This window comes from Copadichromis virginalis, linkage group LG13, assembly GCF_057382275.1.
Source record: "Copadichromis virginalis isolate Kocher_CV1m ecotype Utaka linkage group LG13, C_Virginalis_male_GT1.1, whole genome shotgun sequence".
NCBI lineage: Eukaryota > Metazoa > Chordata > Actinopteri > Cichliformes > Cichlidae > Copadichromis > Copadichromis virginalis.
The window spans coordinates 2223273-2246339 of NC_140630.1; the positions used below are offsets into that span (position 1 = coordinate 2223273).

Below are 23067 nucleotides of genomic sequence, written 5' to 3' on the forward strand. Positions count from 1 at the left end.
GTGTGCTGGGTAATGACAGGCTGCAAGGCTGCCATTACTCTGTAATAACTGGCCTGTGAAGCTCCTCTAAGACCCCAGACTGAGATAATGTTAGGCCTGTGCAGTGCAGATGCTGTAATGAGGAATCCTCCTCCTCACTGCAGTCACCCCCTCTCCACTCCTGCCCACACCTCCCTCGCTCACTCTCGGTATTGTTCCCCCACGCAAGATTAAGACAGACGCAGATGTGAAGATATACAGATGTTAGAAAACCAGACATGAGACACAGAAAGAGGTGGAGCCAGGTCGATAAGGGAAACGGGCTCAGATTTGGGCCTAATGACCTTTAACACCACCCTGTCCAGACTGGAGCTTTGATTCTGATCATGTCCTCATTGGTTAAACCAGACCCAGGCTTCACCTTTGACCTTTGAGCCTGAAAATGAGCTGCTGTGCTGCCTCAGGAGGGGTTCAGTTTGCTCAGACCTCAAAGGCGTAGATCTGTGAGTCGGCGTCTAGGAGGCCGTTTCCTCTCCTACGCAGCGCTCTTGTGAAACAGATGTGCCACAGCCAGGCGGGTTCGCACATTTGATCATTAACTGTCAGACTCGATGGGCGTTCCGGCGGGCGGAGCGATGCTCCTGAAGCGTTTCCCTCTTTAGCCTCGGCTGTTTCCATGCAAACTGCCCACTAAAGCCAAACACTCACACAGGTTATGAGTCACATGGTGTGCATGTTCAACAGCTCACTGAGCTCAGCACGCGCTCGCCAGCACGCGCTCGCCAGCACGCCTCACACGACCAGCACCACCTGCACCAACCTCCTGGTTCGAAGGATCAATGCAAAGGTTTGGAGCAGGGTTTGGGTTAGGAAAGGGTTACACAACGCAGTGCCTTCTGAAGTGGTGTGTGTCCGTGTGTGTGTGTGTGTGCCTGTGTGTGCGTGCATGTGGTAATCTGCAGGTCAGAGCAGAGGGAGGTGAGGAGGGATTAGCCTGATCAGATGCGTCTGTCTGGTCAGGATTACGCCGTCTGTCTGCGGGTGTTTCTGTGCAGGACCGAGTCTCCGTGTGGACACTTTTCCAAAGGAGCCATGACAGGTTCAGAACTGAGACCGGTTTCATAAAGTCCAACTGAGCACAGACTCAGGCGGGCGTTTGAATTCACCTCGCTGAGGTCAGAGGTGTTCTCTGTCTGGCTGTAAGCCCGAGGGTTAGAGGGTTAGAGTGAAGCAAACAGCGTGGGCTGCATCATCAACAAACCACTGCTGTGATTTCTGCCTTACAACACGTACAGCTTTGTTTATGATCTAAGAGGGTTCAAATGATTTTAGCGTGGTGAGTGCAAACTAACAGCCTGGATCATTCGACTGCCTCTGCGGCAGTGAAATGTCATTTAAAGGAAAAGAATAAGAGCAAAAGGCAGGCTGAGAGGCAGCGAGGAGCTCATGGAGCTCAAGTGAAACTCGAGTGAAACTCCGAACGACTCGCCTCACTTCCTGCGCAGAAAACTAAAATGTGACGAGGACCAAACGACACGTTCATGCTGCACGATCTCTAATCCGGTTCTCCCAAACCTGCTGCATGGCAAATACATACAGCAGGTAAGCCAGCAGGTGGCACTACAGCTATTATTCAATCCAAGACATTTTTCTCAATGAAAGCGGCTCCAGTGCACTGAGACACACCGAGGCACTGAGGGTCGCTGCGCTGTGGACATCCAGGCTGCAGTTCCTCTAACGTCCATCGGAGGCTCCAGCCTGTGAGTCAGTGAGGGCCACAAGTTTGAGTTATCTGATAAATCCTGAGCTGAGGCCGACTAGTGAGGTCTTTGTCAGACACAATTCTTTTCTCAGGCTTAAAAATAATGAAGTGGGCGGAGCTCCGGGCCTACAGGTGATGACAGAGTGATTAATGAAAACTCCAAAGCTGACCAGCAAACAGGTGAAACAAAGAAAACCAATCGTATCGCCCGCTCTAACACTTTTAGGGTGTTTGGGTTTTTACCTGTAGACTAACTTCCTGTTAGCGATTAGTGGTAGCACAGGTTGGAGGTCATTTCCTCTCCCGGTGAGCGCCGAGGCTGATTTAGTGTAAAACTGGTTATGTAACAAAACGGCAGTCTGTCGCAGAGGCTTTACAGCCACACACAGACACACACACAGCGATATAATCACCTCTAATTCAGCAGGCTGGCTCGGTGCTGCCTGTGTGCAGGCTGACCGCGGCTGCACTGGGAGCACTGGGCAGAGTGGGGGTGCTGGGATAAAGCCGGGGGGTTGGGGTGGGGGGGGCATCGATTTGATTCGGTCCGTGAGCTCACGCCTTGTTTTCAGACTCGCAGCTCCTCATCAGCGAGCAAAAACAACCAAACCCAGGTTTTTTGGTCTCTGAGACTCTTTAAAAACGATTCACCAAATAAACAAAGACCACAATGAAGTTAAGAAACGAACGATGACGTAAATATAAAAACAATAAGACGTGATCAATATTTGGCTGTTTGAGGCTCATTTCAACTTATTAACCTAAAGTCATTTTAAATCTGCTTATACTTATTATGCCAAACATTACATACAATAATACATACAATACAGCTATGTTCTTGTCATTTGATATTTTAATGATTTTAATGCTCATTTTTAATATAAAGTACCATAAAAATAATTGACATGCAGTAACTAGTCGATTTATCATTAAGGCTGCCACAAACGATTATTTTGATAGTCGACTAATCAGATCATCATCCATTGGACGTATAATGAACAGCTTATTGCACCAGCAGCATCTGCTCTTATATAACTATCATTAGCTTACAGCTTTAAGTGTTTAAGGTCTGTGCTAACTAAAAATAAAGACAAGATGATAGTTTATTAAATTTTAATGAAGTTTGCAGATTGTTTCGGTGAAGTTTAATAAACTCCTTGCTATCTAAAATATAACAGGACACCGGAGTAAATTCTCGAGCATCTCACACTTCTGATAATCAGCTGTCTGCTTGACGTTTATTCAGCTGTGTAAAAACTATAACTTTAATCTCAGCCAAACCGATTTACTCAGGAACAAATAAAATACTGAAAACAGCCAAACAATAACATTTTTAAGTTATCTAAGTGACTCATATATCATGTTTAACCTGAGTAGTGAAAGACGGCGGTGGGTTTGAAAAAGATTTGCCGGGAGTCCGGTGTTCTCACGGCTCTAGTGAGCCTAGCCCCCGGCTCGCTATCGAGCTAGTGGGTAACAGACGTCTCCGAAAACGTCGGAGCGCTTTTGAAAATATGTGGTGTCCTGATAAACTGAGCAGATATTTGAGGTTTACACAGCTACATTCTCGCCTGAAAATATGTTAAACGTTTATTTTGTGACCCAGAAAGAATAATAAGAGTAAAGTTAAAACTAACTAGCTGCCGCCATTGTTGGAAACTGAGCTGGGCTGCGCTATGAATTCTGGGACACAGCTGCTTCTTCTTCTTCTTCTTCTTCGGGGTTTAACGGCAGCTGGCATCCTTGTACATGCAGTGCTGCCATCTTCTGTTTCAGTCCGTTATTACACTCTTAAATCCTGCTACTTATTCCTGCGTCTTTCAGGATCTTACAAAGCTTCAAACGACGCGTCGACTATTAAATTAGTCGTCGACGATTTTGATAGTCGACTAATCGTGGCAGCCCTATTTATCATAGTTGGAATTAAATAATAATAATGATAATAAATAAGCACTAAAAGTTTGTTCTTGAGCTTATTTGATTTTTTAAATGCGATTTATTTTGTCCGCTTCGGTGCTCTGTAGACGGCCTCAGACACAGGCTGTTCCCTTTGCTGTGCCTGGATCTTTGCCCACAGGATGAATCTAATAAACGCTCTGTGATGTTTTCCGGCAGCTGGAACAAATCGATTGAAGCTCGATTCATGTAAAGTGCAGATTCTCGGGTCCTGCGGGACTCCCTGGAGCCTCCGCTCAACATTTATTCATCAAATTAAAGTCAATACTTGTAAAAATGAAACGTGCCAGATGCAGAAAACACTCAATAATGAGGAGGTGACGGACGGCGGTGAGAAGAGGAGGAGGACGCGGTTTCTTTAAAGGCGTTTAACGGCAGCCGAGCTTAGATCTGTGCAGATCCCCGCTAAGACGCTCTCCGGGCAGACCCGGCGTCGCTGACCTGCTTGGCAGCTCGTCTGGAGGAAGATTTGGGGACTAATGACTAAAAAGGAGAGCTCATGAATATACAGCTGTCCTTCAGCGCCGCCACGGCCCCAAAATAACTCGGAGAATTTGGGAATGTGGAGCACTTCAATCACTTAATTCCACTCAGTGAAAGGAGGAATTAGCTTTTTGTCGTCTCCCCCGTGAGGCTCTCAGACGAGCCGAGGACGACGGCCTCAGCAGCTCTCAGAGTGGCTGCTTTTTAAACACCAGCAGCAGAAGAAAAGACGCCTGCTGTCACTCCCATGAATTCAAGTCATGTTTTATTCACAATCGGTCCAAAAAATGATGTTTACATGTTGTAATGTCTGCAGGTTTGGCAGCAGAGTGATGCAGACGATGATGTACATCAGCTGCATTAGTGAGTCAGTGCAGGCGTGTGGCTAACGTTAGCGGTGTTTCCTGATTTTAAAGTTGATTAAGAGTAATGCGTCGATGCAACTTGATGAAAACACAGATTATTGTCTGTGATGAAAAGAATCCTGTTTCAGTCGAGGGAACCAGAGCGGCACCGATCCGGTGTCTCACAGATGTTTCAGCCAATCACAGGAAGTGAAACGCCAGCATTAACCTGTAACTGAACTACGCTGTGGACACGTGACTGCTCACTGCACCATCTTGTGGTGCAAAGTGGTATCACACCAAAGTACAGCACGGCCCTTTGTCCACACTTCGGCTGACATCACTGCGGCACAATGCAGACATTTTCCTTTCTGCTCACTTTGGAAGGTTTTTAACTATTTTTAAAGACACATATTTAAAATAAGCAGCCCTAACGACGCCAGCGTTCTCATTTAGCCTGTCATTAGCAACCTGCCAAACTTTGCTGAGACCTGTGAGAGCTTCAGAGGTCACGAGTGGGGTTCTCGCAGACCCACACTTCCTGCTGGAGAATATTTACAGCTCGTCTCAGGCTTTGAGTTCATTTTAATGATTAAAATCACAGATTTATCATTTTCTTTCAGTTTGTTCATCATTTCCAGGAAGCACGTCGTAACGCTGGTATTGAAACGTGCGGTACAAACAAACTTTATTATCACTGTTATTATCTGTTTGTGTCTGAGCTGGAAAATCGTTTTACTGCACGTCTGACGTGTTCTTCATTCCCTGATCAAAAATCTACAGATTTCAAGTCTGAATATTTTCCAACAACACTTTCCAACTTTAGAAGCTGTTACACAGATACGACAATAACAGCTCCACGGTTAATTATTCTCTCAGCTCTCACTCACGTGTCTTATCTGCAGTCCGGTGTTGGGATGTCAGCCTCAGATGTAACGATCAGTGATGATGATGATGATGATGCTGCTGCTCTGGTTTCACTTCAGAAACAGGACTTTAAAGCTTCTAACTCACAAACTTTTTCCCATCACACCCTCTTCTCTCAAAGTATTGTTCTAATTTTCACTCTCCACATTCCTCACAGCAGCAGCAGCTCCATCAGTTCAGTGAATCAACAGTAAATCATCCAGACTGGGAGGAGGTCTTCCTCCTCCTCCTCCTCCTGTTCTTTCAGCACATTATTTTCCCATGAATACTGCTGAATAATGTTCTTTAATTTAAACCTCAGTGGCCGCCCCGGCACACTACATAACTCACATTTCCTGCAGGACAGTGAGAGCTGCTGCACCTCCTAAACTTCCCTGAGAGGTGGAGATGCTTCAGCCTGATGGAGCTGCAGTGAAACCAGACCTACAGGTTGTTTTACTCCGATTAAACCTGCTTCTGTTCACGATGATTCATTAAACCACAATCGGTGACCACCCATGTGTGGAACATGAGAGCAGCTAGTTTTGTAGTTTTTGGCTCTGAAATCTCATTTGTTACACGAAAATCTAAGAAACCACTCGTTCCATCGCATTTTGTCGCACCGCGCCAAACTCCTTTTAAAAATATGGCACTTTAATGTTTCTTTGCTTGCTAAGCACAGCACACAAGGTAAATAATATTAAAGAAATGCCGTTTTAGAAATCGGGAACAGCGCTTTAATTCGGCTGGTTCAGTTCCAGCCCACACTTACATTTCATAACCAAACAGATCTTTTTAAAAGTCCCAGCCTGTTGTTCCCGGTGATGAAGAGCAGCAAGGATCCACGGATGGAGTTGGGATCGATGACATAAAGATGAGGACCGGTGTGTACGCGGTGTGTGAGTGACCCCGACACACGGAGTCGGGATCAAACCCGAAACGTGCGCAGAAGCAGCGTAGCAGTGCGGCGGAAAACCCGCAGTTTTTAACCGGAGTCCGGCGCGCCGCCGGGGCTACATTACATCACTTCTAGCAAACTTCACGGGAGAACAATGAGGGCAAAGCAGCTTCGGCGGGCCGGGCTGACCCGGGCACAGCCTCCAGCTGCCAGCACGGACTCCGGCCGGACGGGGAGCCCAGCAGCGCCAGCGGGTCCCGGTTGTGCCCGGTACCGACAGCCTGGTGACACTGCTGCGTTTCGAGGCTCGAGCTGAACACGCAGGCGAGAAAGCGGAAACACGGAGGCATGAAAGGAGCTCACCTGTGGCCGGAGCAGCGAGGCAGAGCCCGGGGGAAGGCGGCCGGCGTGTCCGGGGAAGGAGCGGCGGCGGAGGTTATTGTGTTTGAAGCGGCAGGACGGAGGGGGAGGGGTTACTACCTGCAGCATGGGGCGCGAGCACCAGCGCGTGCGCCGGTGCGATGGTGTGTGAGCACGTGAGCGCGTGCGTGCGTATGAGACGGAGGCTTCCGAGGACTGCTGCTGCTCCTCAGGGTGATTCAAGTAAAAGTCAAGCAAAGGTCCTTTACTGAACCGGGAAAAACACCGGAACTAAGCTGCGTTGGTCACGCTCATGTGTGTTACACCTGCAGTAAAACACGTCACAAAGTGTGCACGCTCAGCCGCTGAGCCAGCATTACCTGTATATAAAAGATGGACATTTTTGCTGCCAAGACAGAAGAGCCCTGTTAGGACGAGAGGGTGGAGTTACAGACACTGATAGGTCTGTGGTACGGTGACCTCACAGCAGCCATGTTATTGGTCACACAGGCTGTATCCCAATTCAGGGTCTGCAGCCTTAAAGGCCGCATTTTAAGGCCGATTACGTCACCGCGACGCAACAAAGGCTGTCCCAATCCAAAGGCTGCTCGAAATGCGGCCCTCAAATGCGTCCTTCATCTCCCTGAATTTTAAGGACGTGGTGGTGTAGACTTCGTGGCCCAACATGTCCCAGAATGCATAGCGCGGCGGTGGGTGTGGATAATTTTGCCGAAAAAAAACGGTGGATGAGGGGCGCCCGAAGAGTACACTTTAAGTACTGAATATGATGTCACTTATTGATGTGCAAATGTTTAATAACGAAGAACATTAAAACATTACTGTTGGCCACATGTCTGCAAAGTTATGTGACATTAGTGACGTTTGTACTAACTTGGTTTTAAAGCCTTTACTTTAAAATATACGTCGTTCAATAGCTGAGCTTCATCTTACAGAGAATGATCAAAGCTCATGTAGAAACAAACACATGAACAAAAGATTTTCTCCTTCATTTCTGTCAAACACAGCTGTATGACACGTTTCCAGCTGTTAGTATCATGGTTGCTAGGCAACCTGGGCAGCGCAACGGAGGCTAGACCGTCCCATTTCACAAGCCTCGCACTTCCGGCCTTAGCGGTCTTTAAGTACGCGGCCCTTGAGGATCGTTGAGGCTGCGTACTTTAAGGCTGCAGACCCTGAATTGGGATACAGCCATTATGTCATTAAAAAGGCTCCATCAGCACAAACACAAAGCTAGCAGCTACAGCTGTCTGTGTCACCATCCACTTGTCAGTCACAGAGGCCACGCCTCTAATAGTCATTTGTCTCTGCGTCCTGAAACGAACCCCTGATAAACTGTTAGTCTCCGTTCTCCACTATGTAAAACTGTGTCATCTGCATATAGAGGTACTCTCCTTCTCTACGTTCCTCTTCGACTTCCTCTTATCGCGTAACAAAACTTTAATATAGCTGTAATTAAGGTGGAAATGATCATTTGTGTATCAGGCTGTAAACATTTCTCATGTGAAGTTTTAACATGAGTCTATGGGGGCTGACTCATGCTGGAGCCTCTGCTGGACACTAGAGGAACTGCAGCTTTTGGGACTAGAGCACTGATGCTTTAAAGTTATCGTTTCGCCCCCCAAACGTCCTCGAGTGTGTATATCTAACATTTTTTCTCCCTCACTCTCACTAAGTAACATGCAAGCAGCTTGTATAATGACGTTTGTTCTGAAGTATGCTTTTACAGTAAATCTCTGGTACCACCCGTTTCTTTGATCCAACATGTAAGAGCGGCTAAGGGACATTTGTTGTGTTTTTAAAAAATGATGAATGTTTTTGTGCTAAATGTGTCCTAACACTGGACCCTTTAGGGTATATTTAAAGTAAACACATGGATTTACTGTGAGATTAGGTGAATTCAGTATGATCACATTTAAATAAAGTCATGAGCTTATCAGCACAGTTGTATCTGAAAACAAGTGACTAATCTGGGAGTGTGATGGTGAAAATAAAGACCTGCAAGCTGACTGTGCAGCACGCAGCAGTGCTGAAGTCATCAGTGTGTGTGTGTGTGTGTGTGTGAGGCTCTATCGACGAGGTTATTGATCACATTCGGAGCACAGGAGGACACTTTGGGCTCAGCTCTGACTGCAGGAGCTGCACAGGGCTCATGATGCGCACGTTTAAACCATCATTCATGGTTTTAATAAGTAAAAGTCCTTTCTGTTCCTTGAGTCGGCACACACACTGACATGGACAGATGAAGAAAACGTGGGGCCCGGGCACAGCCATAGCAACCCCCCCACACATACACACACCCCACCTATCTGTGAGAATACAGAGTTAAGACCTTCACTGGAAAGGGCATAAAACAACTTGTTCTTATTTTTGTCCATTTTTAGTGAAGTTAAAAATCTTCGGTTCCTAATGAATTTGGAGAAACGGAAAAAAGAAAGAACCAGAAAACACATTAAAATGCTGCCCCCTGGTGGTGAAAAAGCAGAGGGTTCTTACCAAACTGCAGCTGGAGATGATTTTAATGACACATTTACTGCTGTAGCTTTGTCTATAACAATCCAGCATCATAGATATTCAGTGATGTCAAACATAAGGCCCGGGGCCCAGAACTGGTCCTGCACAGACCCCTATGTGGCCCACTGGGCAGTTTTGGAAAATATGAAGCATGGCACAGATTTTGGGCTTGTAACTGAGAGCTCCACCGTGGCTGTTCACACTTCATGACCAAAGTAATGAAGGAGCAGAAAAATCAGTCAAATAAATGAGAGAAAAATCCTGTTTTTGATTTTCGACTGTGCGTTGCTCATCGTGGCCCACATCTCAACAGATTTAGATTTTTTTATTTGCTAAATATGATAACACAGCAAATAGATTAAAACTGGATTTTCCACAGTTTGTTATATTTTCAGCCTGACTTTTATACTGAAAGGGTCACTCCCAGACCTCATACAGCTGCTCACATGGAAACAAATGAAACCGCAGCAAAACAAAATTAATTTATGGTTTTTATGTCACAGAGAAAATTGAAGCTGAGTGACTTTATGAGTGGAAACAGCTGCAGTCCAGAAACAACAGCAGCAGCACTCGATGAACCCCAGGGAACACCGGCCCAGAGAAACGATGCTCATAGAACACAGTCATTAAAGAATCGTTTAATATCAGAACGTAAAGACTTGTTTCTCCTTGCAGAGGATCTGCTGCAGCCACGGTAAAAACAGGAGGAGGGCCGAGCAGTAAGTCCACGCTGTTTAATGAAATAACAGGAGCAGCTCGGCTCATGTTTGGGTGGAGAACACGTCTGAACCGCAGTGCAGCCTCAAACATTCCTCTGCTGGGAGGAATCCGCCTGGCTCTCGTTAAACTGGGCTGAACCGGAGCGCAGCAGCAGACGCTTCACGCTCACTCGCTCGTTTGTTTGCTTCTGACTTTTTAATTAAAAGCAGACGATGTCAGTGTGAACGTGCCAAAAGACTCTCCGCTGCCTCTCTTTCTTTCTTCTGCAGTTTCTATTCTTTAAAGTATTAAAGAGACTCTCGGGAAAGTGGAAGCACCTTAAAGCTGCAGTCTTTTTGATGGCCAGCAGGGGGCGATCTCTGAGCTCGCTCAACTCTTTAATCTCGATTCACGTCTGACTGAATCAAGTTAGGAGGAGGGTGGTTTTCCACCCAGAGGGAGGCAGAGTGAGCGGTACAGAGGTCAAAGGTCACAGCACACAGACAACAGTGGTTAGAGGGAGTGTGTGGTTAAAGTGGACAGACGCCATGTTTTTACTGTCAAATGTGAGAGCTGGGCCTTTAAACCGCGAACATGTAAAATCTGTGAATCTTCTAACGCAGCTGTTCACAGGAGTAATTAACAGCTCTCACCAATCAGATCGCTGCATTCAGCAACAAGAGTGCTCAGAATGCATCCTGGTACTTAATCACTGGCACTTTTCTGAACCAGCCTTTCTGACAAACAACCTCAACATAAACCGACTAAATCAGATCAGACACAGGCTGTGTCAGCCGATGTTTTACTTCAGAGGTGCAAAGCATGACGACTGTGAGCTCAGGACTCACAGTTTAAATCACAGCGTGGGGGAACAGCCAGGCTGATCTCAGATCTGAGTCTAACTGCACTGACGGGATATTTCCACTGGTGGAAACTGTCCAGCCTGTTTCTGAAGCTCCTGCTGAGATGTTCCACTGCTGAGTGACGCTTATCGCCACCAGCTGTGTTTATCCACGCCAAAAAAAGGCACAGTGTCCTCCGAGGGCTGCCACATCAGTCTAAAGTTATCTTCTCGTTCCTGTGTTTCACTGTCCTGCTACAGGCGGTAACAAGTGTCAGTGACCAGGTTTCAGCTCATTTACACACAGCGTGTTCATCAGAGAGCGCTGGCACAGATTTATACTGTTTCTGTTTGAGCCTGAGAGCTTCAGCAACAACGTCAAAGAAAAGATGAGAACAAAGGATGGAAATCTGAAAACAGAGCACACACGATGGGGTCCAACATGGGACAGGGCTGTAAAGTTTTATTGGTTTAACAGCCTGAAGTGTGTGCCTACAGGGCTGGAAAAGCTGCAGTTCCTCTAACATCCAGCAGAGGCAGCAGTGAGCCAGTGGTCATAGACTCCCATGTTAAAACTTTCCAGCAGAAATAAACATGTTTACAGCCTGATACACAAACTGTTTGATCCCTGTAGATACTTTCACCTGTATTTTATTTTACTCAAGTTTTTAAATTGGATTAAGGCTTAAAGTTTGCAATGTTATGGGGCGTGGCCACTATGACTGACAGGTAGATGGTGACACAAGCTGTATCCAAATTCAGAGGCTGCGTCCTCCTCAGGACCCGGCCTTCGCGTTCTACGTGGGCCGGGTCCTTTGAAGACTGAGAAGGCCGGAAGCGTGAGGCTGTGAAATGGGACAGTCTAGCCTTCAGATCTGCGTCAGCGCTGTCTCGGTGGAGTTTAATAAACTCGGCCGTCTGCTCCGTGCTATCTAAAATATAACAGGACACTGGAGTAAACTCTCGACCGTCTCACACTTCTGATGATCAATCAGCTGTCTGTTTGACGTTTATTCAGCTGTGTGAAAACTAGAACTTTAATCTCAGCCAAACCGATTTACTCAGGAACAAATCAAACACTGAAAAGTTATCCAAGTGACTTATATATCATGGTGTCTGACAACGATGTGCCGGGAGTTCGCTGTTCTCGCCCCGGTCAGCTATTGAGCTGGTGGGTAACAGACGTCTCTGAAAACGTCGGAGCGCTTTTGCAAATATGTGATGTCTTGACAAACCGAGCAGATATTTGAGGTTTACACAGCTACATTCTCGCCTGAAAATGTCTTAAAACTTTATTTTGTGACCCAGAAAGAATAATAAGAGTAATATTAAAACTAAGTAGCTGCCGCCATTGTTGGAAACAGGAATTGAGTTGCGCTATGAATTCTGGGATATGGTGGGCCACGAGGAATACAACCGACCCATCCTTCAAGTCTGGGGAAAAGGAGGACACATTTGTCGGCTGCATTTGGAGGCGTCTATGAATTTGAACAGCCTTCGCCGCGTTGCTGTGATGTAATCGGCCTACAGATGTGGCCTCAGGAGGACGCAGCCTTTAAAAACACACACACAGACCTATCAGAGGTTTGTTCCTATGCAGTTTGGGTGTTTTGACCTTCACTTGGCTTTTCCTCGAATGACCCTGACGAGAAGCCAGCTACACAAACTGTTTCGGCCTCTACAGATAATTTCTTGCTTCACGGGAGGACACAGGAAGGAGCCATTCTGCTTTTGACGTTTTACAGTGTCTCAGCTTTTTGGGAAAACGCAGTTGTGAGTTCAGCCACCTGTTCACTCATTTCAGAGTTTAATATTCATGCAAACACCACTTTATATTCACCAGAAAATAAGCTCATTTTTTTCATGCATCACTGCTGCAAAAATCTCCACTGCCTGCAGAATGAGACGTCTAATGTGACGTTCTGCAGTTCACAAACAAGCCAGTTTGTTTATTTCCTGTGGTTTCCTCATGCCGGCGTGCTACTGTTGGACCGCGGGCGCCATCCAACGTGTTTTCAAACACTGTGAGTCACTTCCATCGCCTCACACACTGCAATCTGACAACAACCATCCCTCCCCGAATCTGAGATGATGAACAAAGCGCTCGCTGAAGTGAGAAAGATTCCAGCATAAAGAGTCTGCGCACGCACACAGACACACACACACACACACACACGCGCACACACACACACACACGCACACAGACACACACACACACACACACACACACACACGCACACACACACACACACGCACGCACGCACACACACGCACACACACACACGCACACACACACACACACACGCACGCACACGCACACACACACACGCACACACACACACGCACGCACACACACGCACGCACACACACGCGCACGCACACGCACACACACACACACACACACGCACGCACACACGCACACAGACACACACACACACACACACACGCACACACACACACACACGCACACACACGCACACACACACACGCACACACACACACGCACACACACGCACACACACACATGCGCACACACACACACACACACACAGCAGCTGCTTGTGTTTACTGGGCCACAGAACAGCTTCAACAATCACAGTCACTCCAACACTTGTCTCTGCAGGAGAAGTCAGGACTGCTCTTTGCTAGCAAACTTCTGCAGCGTAGCTGGGGTTGGTACGGTGGCCCTGAGAGGTCAAATACACTACAGCCTAACAACACAACACAATGCAAATAGAAAAGAAGCCCACAGAAGTTTTAAAAAGTCAGGAAACAAAACAGAAACAAAGGAAGTGTTTTTGGGAGGCAGAAAAGTGACAGAACAGCTAACAGTGAACAGTATCTAAGTTATGATATGAAAACACACATTACTGCATCCTTTCCTCCCTCACAGCACCAGTGGAAGCCACTGGTTCATCACAGACACACTTAAAGGAAGCATGGGATGCTTCTTTTAAGTGTCTCCTGGGTTCAAATCCCAGCAGTGCCTTACCTCCCTACCAATGCCATTACATTTCATTAATGAGTGCTGATGGCGGGAAGCATTGGGCGTTATGCTTTCTCTCCTTCGTTTCCAAGAAGAGGACACAATGAAGATTTAGACATGCCCAAGACATCAATATTGGGTGAACAACCCTCAGAAGCTCCACTAGCGGTTTAATGCCTGGGACCCTCCAGCATTTGTTCTAGAACTGAAGAAGCTTCTCGGATCGGGTGCAAAGAAGTTTTTAAAGCTCTCAAGAGTACCGTGAGGTGGATAACTGAGGACATACAAAGACTTTCCTAACTGCATGATGGATGCAGATGTGACACCACGCTGCTATCACCTTGTTGCAGATGCATCCATCATGCAGTTGATGCAGATGGTTTCAAATGGAGAGCCCAAAGGCACTGCTTGGACTTGAACCCAGAGCTCCTGTTGACCAGCTCAGCCACAGCGCCTCCTTGAGGCTTCAGGGCTCCTTCTGAAGGTGGGTGGAGGTGCTGTGGTTCTGTCGGTGGCTATCAGGGTCAGCATTGAATCACAGTCTGAACCACTGCTAGAACTTTTCACAGACTTTATGGAAACCTCCAGCTTCACCCAGGTGCTGCACGATGATGGAACATGTCTGAAAGCCAACCACAGCAGGAGGCGCTGTGGCTTAGCTGGTCAAAGCACCTGTCTAGTAAACAGGAGATCCTGGGTTCAAGTCCCAGCAGTGCCTTGCAATTCTTGGTACCATTACATTAAAGTTTGCTGAAGGTGCTGTGGTTCAAGTTTTTCCTGTTTCATTTGTAAGAAGAGGAGAGGTTAGACATCAGTGCAAAGGCACTGCTGGGATTTGAACCCTAGCAGGTGTTTTAACCAGCTAAGCAAAACTCTCTAAATATAAAGAAGAGGAGAGGGGGAAGGCAGTGAGAGAGAAGGAGAGGCGAGAGTCGGGATTCGTTTCCTTCTCTTAGCTGATCTGAAAATGCTTTCATAACATTCATAAATGCTGCAATACAACAACAGGCATGACTGAAACTGAACACGAGCTGGTCCCGTTAACCAAGCTCATAAGGCAACATCTGGATTAAAAGCAGATGTTCTTCCAGATTATGTTATGGAGCAGCAAACACACTGCTGACAAACTTTTAGATGATGTCGGTCACACTTCCTCTGCTAAAGAAGGTAATAAAGGAAGCACTGAAGCGCCTTTCCTTAGAATTTGGGGAGTTCAAACAGCTGCAGATGCTTCAGGATCAAGTCACTCACTCAGGAACTTTGCTAAGAAAAACTCGCCTACACTCTGTAAGCAGACATCATCCCACGAGGAGTTCGGAGTGATGGCTACAGCTCCCTCAGGTGTCGCCACCGTCGTATCGTAAAACACACGGGATAAGTTTCCAACTTTGGAAGTTCTCACAACCTCACCTGGAAAACTACACCCATGTATTTTCTGCCACCTTCACTGCACCTTTTATTGTCCTTTTATTTCAATTTGATTATTTTTAAATGACTTTCTCACTTTATTAGAAAGTGGTGAAGAGTTAAAACTATACTCGCTGAAGCTGTAGAAGAACAATAATCCATGATCAGTAAACTGCAGTTTGATTCATTATTGCACGATACACACAGGTGAGTCAATAAAGTTTCACATAAAAACAGCACCAGTCAAACCTGCTAAACATTAACCTGCCTGTCATGTGACACCACGCTGCTATCACCTTGTTTTCATTTCACTATGACTACTTCCTGCATGACCTCAGCCTCCACTGCTCTGCATCGCTACTGTTTACTCTCACAATCATACGATGGTGACACGCACACACAGCCAGGGGCAACTGTGCGTCATCGAGTACTTTGTGTTGACAGACTGTTAGTTGCCTGTTTGCTCTCAGGTGTTTCTGCCACACACTGACACCTGTAGCAGCGATCTCTCACAGTTAGACAGCGGTGAGCCGACCTGCAGCAGGAAGCTGAAGCCAAAGTGATGATTGAACCGACGAAAAGTTGCAGAAATTTGAAGGCCAGAAGCATGCCATTAATATGAACTGCATGATTAAAGCAAGTGCGATTCTTAGAAATGATGCACTTGGACCCAACATATATTCAGAATTTGCTGCTAGAGAATTTGTTCTTACGAACCAATCATCATCAGGCTAGTCCTCAGGGAAGGAAAGACCGAAGTGATTTGGATATCCATAAAGTCGTCTCACGTTTCAAATGGATTCTTCTATAAATATATTGTTCCTCAAAGTGGTTAAAACAGTGATGCAAAATAATACTAAAGTGATGGACGACACTCCTGCAAATTCATAAAAGAAACGGGTATTTAACCTGTGGTGGGGTTCTCAGCTTGGGGATGGTCCCGAGAGTCACTGCTCAACCCTGTCATGTGAGCTGTTAAGACTGATTCTTTTGAAGAGCTGAAATGTCTTTGAGACCCTAACAATGCAGTGAGATGATCCTTTGTGCCAGACGGATTACCGTAAAGGCTCCATTCAGTTTAAAAAACGTGCAGCTGATTATTACATTTTCAGCAACACAAACTAGTCGAACACCATTTGGAGGAACTTTGCTGCTCCTCTCAGTGCTGAGAGGATTATCAGTAACGAGCCACAATGTTGGACAAACTGTGTAATTACACCATTTCTAAATGATCCCAGGCGTACTCTTCTCACCATGACACTCTGATTACACCTGATGGTCTGTCACCCTGTAAACCGAAGAACTACAGCTACATAAACCTGACTGTAGTTTGGCTGTAAACCCTGTTCAGAGTTTTTGCGGTGGTGAGGGGGCGTGGGGGGGACAGATGTGTTAGCAGATAGTGAGCCAAAGCATGCAAAACACCAAAGGAGCTCAGGACTAAGCTGGAGTTCCACAGTGAAGCTTTAAAGTAAAATCAGGTGAAATTTGAATGGAGTTTGGTGTGATCAGGGTGTCTCATTCAGTCTCTCACCTTAACACAGCAGCATTCAGATGCTCTCCTCCTGCTTCTCGGCTGGGTCTCCTTCCTCGCACCTCCTCAGGGAGACAAACAGGAGCGATGGTCGCAGCTCTTCACCTCCTCCTTTGTCTCCCTCCACGCTCAGCAGCCGTCTCCCAGGTGACTCAGCCAGAGAATGACATCATCCCTGTCAGCACACACACCTGTTTCCTCAAAAGCACCACCTCCCTCTGCCTCCACACACCTCCTCCCCCTGCACCCATGCACTTCCTGGATCTCTTAAAGGGACAGCATCCCTCTGGAGCAACAGGTGAGCCTCCCTGCTGCAGTAACATCCGGCTGCGCTGGAGTCATCAGTCACACATATTGATCTGTGATATTGATATTCTGTGTCTGCTGAAGGCCTCCTCTCCTCTGTGTTTGCTCTGATGCAGCGCTGATGTCAGAGGACGACCGCAGAAGAAGAAACTCAAGCTACTTTTAAATCATGATTAGACAAGGTGTGCCACCTGCTGGTGCAGAAGTCTGGGGACTTGAATCAGATTTCAAACAACTCTGGATTAAAACATGACTTTAAAAACATCATTTTAAGATTGGTAGCTCATTTCCACTCTGTAACAACAGCTGGAAAATCTGTCAGATGATGGTGAGAGTCATTAGCCACACAAGGAGAAATCCTGGAACAGTGTGACTCATCCAGGAGGTCACAGAAGAACCAGGAACAGTATCTAAAGCCCCGCAGGCCTCACTCGGCTCAGTTCAGGTCAGAGGTCATGAGTCAACAATAAGCAAGAGGCGGGGCAAAAATGGCCTCTGTGGGAAAGTCCGAGGAAAAAAACCACTGCTGACCAACTAAACCACAAAGGCTCGTCTCACAAACATCTGGATGATCCCCGAGAGTTCTGGGAAATATTCTGAGGACTGATGAGACAGAAGCTGAACTTTCTGGAAGGTTTGAGTCACATCTGCGTCAGACTAACAGCGTTTCAAGATCCCAGCAGCAGGCAGACGCGGTGGTGGAGGTGTGATGGTCTGGGCTGCTCTGCTGTGACTGAGGGAGCCACGAGTTCTGCTCTCTACCAGAAAACCCTGAAGGAGGATGTCCGCCTATCCCTTGGAGTTCTGAAGCTCAAGAGCACTCAGGCAGCAGGACAATGATGCAAACACAGCAGCAAGTCCACCTCTGATTGGCTCAGGAAGAGTAAACTAAGGTTTTGGAGCGTCGAGTCAAAGTCTGTTCTTAAATCGCTGAGGTGCTTCAGCGTGACCTCAAACAGCCGTTCGTGCTGGAAAACCCTCCAATGTGTCTGAATCCAAACAGTCCTGTGAACAAGGGCGGAGCTAAACTTCCTCCACAGCACTGTTAGAGAAAAGTGGCCATCGTGGCCATATCTGTAACACGCCGCTGTGCCTTGTGCAGCAATAGTGGAGATGAGCTTTGAACAGGTCTTGGTGATCTCCAGTGAGGGAGGAACTCTGGTACTGGTCCTGAACTGGTCTGAGAGTCGGAGGGCAAAGTTTCCAGTTTCTGTCGAATCAACAACTACAGGGAGTAAATTTAGAAACCAGTCAACGTTCTTCATTTACCAGTGTGTGTGTGTGTGTTTCACTGCTGTTTGTCTCGTCTCTGACGTGCAGATGCTGTTGGCTTATCCTCGTCTTCCTCTTGCTGCGCCCACGGGTGGTGACGTCAACATTTGAGAAGAAGAATAAAAATGGATGTGATGAAAAGATGAAGTGGCTCAGCCTGCTGTGGTGAGGTGTTTCTGCTGAGCGTTGCAGATGTCACAGCTAATCCTGGAGCATCAGGACAGCCGTCAGGATGCTCTCGCTGAAGTGTGGCTGCGCAGACGGCAGCTCCTCTAAACCACACTGAGAGTAAGGCTACGTTCACACTGCAGGCCAAAGCGCATCAAATCTGACTTCTTTGACCCTCTGTGACCCATATCCGATCATGATATGACAGTTTCAACAGCACAAATCCGATCTGGGTCACTTTCGTATGTGGTCCTGAATCCAATACATATCCGATGTTTTAGAAAGCGACTGCTGTTTGATGGTCATGTCGCATTAAATCCGTCTTTTACGTCACTGACACAAGACGGACGGCAATTATCAGCGCCGGAGAATACAAATGAGAAAGCATGGCGGCGGAAACTGGAGACGGAGCGAGTCAATGGACAGAAACTGAGGTCAGATTTTATTTGTAGTGTGAACAACCAGACAAAAAAAATCGGCATTAAGACCTGCAGTGAGAGGAAACCAAGGAGCAACAACAAAGCAAAGCAAACCTGTTTCAGTTTTACACCATCAGAGCAATGACACCTGGACATGTGTACAGTTTTAGAGTTAATGTTAGGAGGAGATGGAGGCAGATGATTCGCTGGAGACCCCTAAAGGAAGCACCCAAAGTGTGCCAACCCTGACCCAGCAGCCAAACTACAAAAACACCAACATCACAAGAACCAGGACCAGGACGGATCAGATAGACGGACATACAGAGGTTAAATATCAGAGAGAAACCTTTCGTTGTTTCGTGTCTTTCACATAGAAAAAACTGCAACTGAACCAAAATGTGTCGCCATAAACCATGTGACAGCATTCAGTCTGCTCATTGGTCAGATATGTGTAAGGGTGGGGGTAACAAAAGTAATTACAGGAAGAAGGTGCTGCACTCTGGCCCAGTGGATAACACAGAGAGTTTACGTTCATCTTACAGCTAGCTGCTAGCTACCCAGCTAGGTAACCTGCTGCATCCCAGAATGCAACACATACCTGGCTTTGTGGAGGTGTTTAGCTCAAACCTGGCACCTGCCAGCCTGCTCAGCTCTGTGGGGTTCATGAGGACTGAGACCGGTATCACCTGAGTGTGATTCCACCAGACTAAACAGGTGAGAAAGCGTCCTCTGGCTTTCAGTCTCAGGTGGAATTGTTGGGCTGGCTCTGCCGTGGGCGGAGTCTTCTATCTCTGAATGGAGTAAACAAGTTCCTGGCATTTTAAGGCAGGATGGATTTCAGATCGTCCTCGCCAATAGGGTGGTAATCAGGTCCTCTTTGTTACCTGTGGTCCTGTACCCCAGTTTGTCTTTCATCTCTTGTTAATTGGAGAGTGTCCCTGACAGTTGGTGTGGCAGCCCATCATCGCAGTGTTGGCTGTTCGAGTTGGACCAATGCATCCAAAGCAGCCAAATATCCTGGATTCCCCACAGCTTTTTTTGACTTTCCATAATTAATCTATCAAATCTGGCCATTTTTGTCTGAGTCTTTCCAAACCCCGATCATTTCTGAACCTTTTTTTATCATATTGGTCTGCTGATTCTACTCGTGTAGGTTTTACATCCCGGTGACCACGGAAAATACCAAAGATCTGCTGTTCTTTCTCTCTGTCTCTCACATGGGAAGAAGAAACCAATTACTGAAATATGCAAATGTAGGAAGCAGGTAATTATGATTTTCTCGCTAATTTTATATTTGTGATCAAACACTGGCAAGAAGCAAGAAACACAGACGTGAAACCTGATCACATGACCCATCTAACACACCCCCTTTAACCAGATCGCATCACTGTGAGTCAAAAGTGAGAAATCTGGGATATAAACCAGAAAGATGCACAATAACAAAAACAACCCCAAAGAGACGAGGAAGCTGAGTGTGTGCCACTCCTCCTCCTCCTCCTCCTCCTCCCAGCAGGCTTCTCTGTGATGAGACTCTACAGCAGGAACTAAAACCAGCAGAAAAACAATTACATCATAGTGTAATGATGTAACACACACACACACACACACACACACACACACACACACACACACACACACACACACACTCATCTAACAACAGCTTATTTCTGCCCCGTCTCCCATAGCGACCAGACTGCTTTCTGTCGCCACGGTGATAGAGCTGTAGCTCAGGACCACAGCTGATGGAAACAAGAGATTGTGGAGACTACATATACAGAGAGGCTACCGACAGAAACACCATCACCTTCAGGAGGTCAGAGGTCACACAGAGGTTACAGAATGAGCCCATTTTGAAATTATATTTCTAAAAACACAGGTAACAGATGTGATGCTGTTTCTGAAATGTCAACGAGCTGACATCAGCTAAAACTGACCGATAACGTGACACTTAGTCTAGAGCAGCTTTGTAGCTAATAATGCTATAACAACACACACACACACACACACACACACACGCACGCACGCACGCACGCACGCACACACACACGCACGCACGCACGCACGCACGCACGCACGCACACACACACACACACACACGCACGCACGCACGCACACACACACACACACTCCACCACCACTAACGGTAACAGAGGTTGACAGCAGCTAACAGCTGATAAGAGAAGCTAACAGAGACTAACAGAGAAAAAATGTCACGGTCGATAGCAGGGCCTCAAACACAGTTTATTTACAACACCAGCGCAGAATATATACAGTGAGGGGAAAATCCAGGGTTCCAAAGGTCCAAGAGGAAGCTCTCTCACACTCGTTCTCGTCTTCACGCCCAAACTCACACACGTTCGCACAGCAGGAAGGTCCCGAAGGAAAACTATCACACAGGAGAGGGAAATTACTCACAAGTCACAAAACAGTCTAAGGAGCTCTAAGGAGCTTGGAAAGAAAAGCATCTGGACTTCTTTAAAGAAGTCCAGATGCTTTTCTTTCCAAGCTCCTTAGCCTACAGTGACCTGGATGACTGAGAACCTTCACAGACAAGTCACAAAACACTTAAGCAAAGATTCACAGGAGCTGAGAGGATCACTAACGTGTCTCGCACAATCATCCATCCAGCGATGAGAGGATCTGCATCCCAGCCTCAAATAGCAAATAGGGGACAGGTAATGACAGCTAATCATGAGTGGGAGTGTGGGCCAAGAGGAGCGTGTCGGCTGGGCAGACACGGGGACCACGATACAAAATCAGCAGCACTAAAGACAGCATATCCTCAACGGCTCACCTCAGCTCAACAATTTCTTTTATCTGTACTGCATCCTGTCTCCTAAATGGCATATAACCGCTCTGGGATTTTCGATTACTATTATTGTCATTTTATATTATTGTTTTGTTTACTTTTATCCTGTTGCTAAACTAATAAAGAATTTGAATTGAATTGAATCAGTATGCCTGTCATCGATCATAAGTGAGCTGACTCACTGACTTGTATCAGACTCCTTTCACAGAGTTTTACAGCTGAGGTAAACAGAGGCCTGACATATTTCCACATTTAGAGTAAAACTCTGGGGGTGAGGTGGGAATCCAGATCTGTCTTGGCTGACTAAAACGTACTTGTCCTATAGCACCTGAGGATTGTGCTCCTGATCTGGAAGGGGTAAGAAAACTTGACTGCAATCTCCAATGTACTGACATCTAGTGGTGAAATTTTACACACTGTAACCTTAAATACACAGCACAGATGAAGGTGGTGAGTTGCAAAAAAGGACAGCTCCGCCCCCTTTGGAGGAAGCAAAGGTAGTCTGGACACGTCTCCATCAAAGAGGAAAGAAAAAAAATGAAGAGAGAGTAAAAGAAAAAAGGTGAAGAAACCCCAAGCCTGCCATGTCCAAACAGGTAGAACAGAAAGCCTAGAAAAATTCAATTTTGGATAGAAATTGATTTCATGGATAACATGATATGTTATACATGTGTCATAGCGCCTCAGTTTTTACTAATTCCACACTGTCTTCTACTCTTCAATCTGGCTATAGAGCCACTCATTCTGGTATGATGGCGCCTGTGTTCGGCCTTGCCGCTGCTGGCTGCAGTTTCCCTCGCTCTGCTACACTGCTGTTTCTGACTGCCCTGCTCTCCTTTTTCATCTCTGATGTATTGCCTGCCTTAGTCTGTGATCGTCTGACACTACTCTCTATTCGCTCCTCTATGGTGGACCTGGATATCTCTTCTTCCCACAATGGCTTCATCCCCCCCTCTGTTGCCAGTGTCTGGAGTTTTGACAGCACCCTTTTGGATCCACGCAAATCACAGAGGAGGAGAGGTGAAAGAGCAGGTGTCCAGCTGAAATTTAGACTGCTCTTCAGACGAGGATTAGCGGGTAAGCGACGTCGAGGATTTCTGGTCACCTGTGCTCAGACTGCTTGTTCGGAGGAGAATTTGTCTTCCCTGTCCCTGCTGGATTTTGCAAGGCCTGGACTTACGAGATCGTGTTACCTTAGGAGTGGTCATCCAGGCTTTCCGGTTATATACTATGATCGTCACGGATCGAACTCGCAGATTCTACGTCCCCTAAAACGGGTCAGTGTCAGTATTTGTTTGACTTATTCCAGGTTGAGCATGGTGCTTCTCAATGCCTGATCTATGACAAATAAAAGGTTCTTGTTGGACGACTTTCCGTGTCATGGCACAGTGAGTTGACGCGTTTGG

At 46.6% G+C, this 23067-nt stretch overlaps 1 protein-coding gene and 1 non-coding gene across 12 annotated transcripts in view; one reads left to right on the forward strand and one right to left on the reverse strand.

The window, feature by feature from the left end:
• Positions 1-16908, reverse strand: part of usp54a (ubiquitin specific peptidase 54a) — a 42955-nt gene extending 26047 nt beyond the window's left edge. For 3 of the 11 annotated variants that reach the window (XM_085476890.1, XM_085476897.1, XM_085476889.1), the window contains exon 1: positions 6692-7041. The gene's annotated coding sequence lies outside the window, so the exon portion shown is untranslated. Of the gene's footprint in view, positions 1-5414; positions 5440-6202; positions 6672-6691; positions 7043-16687 lie in introns of those variants that run through there. The other 8 variants (XM_085476893.1, XM_085476891.1, XM_085476899.1 and 5 more) reach the window with 5 other exon arrangements.
• On the forward strand, positions 14391-14464 carry trnat-agu (transfer RNA threonine (anticodon AGU)). The gene has a single exon. It is a non-coding gene; the product is annotated as a tRNA-Thr (tRNA).
• Positions 16909-23067: the final 6159 nt, after the last annotated feature.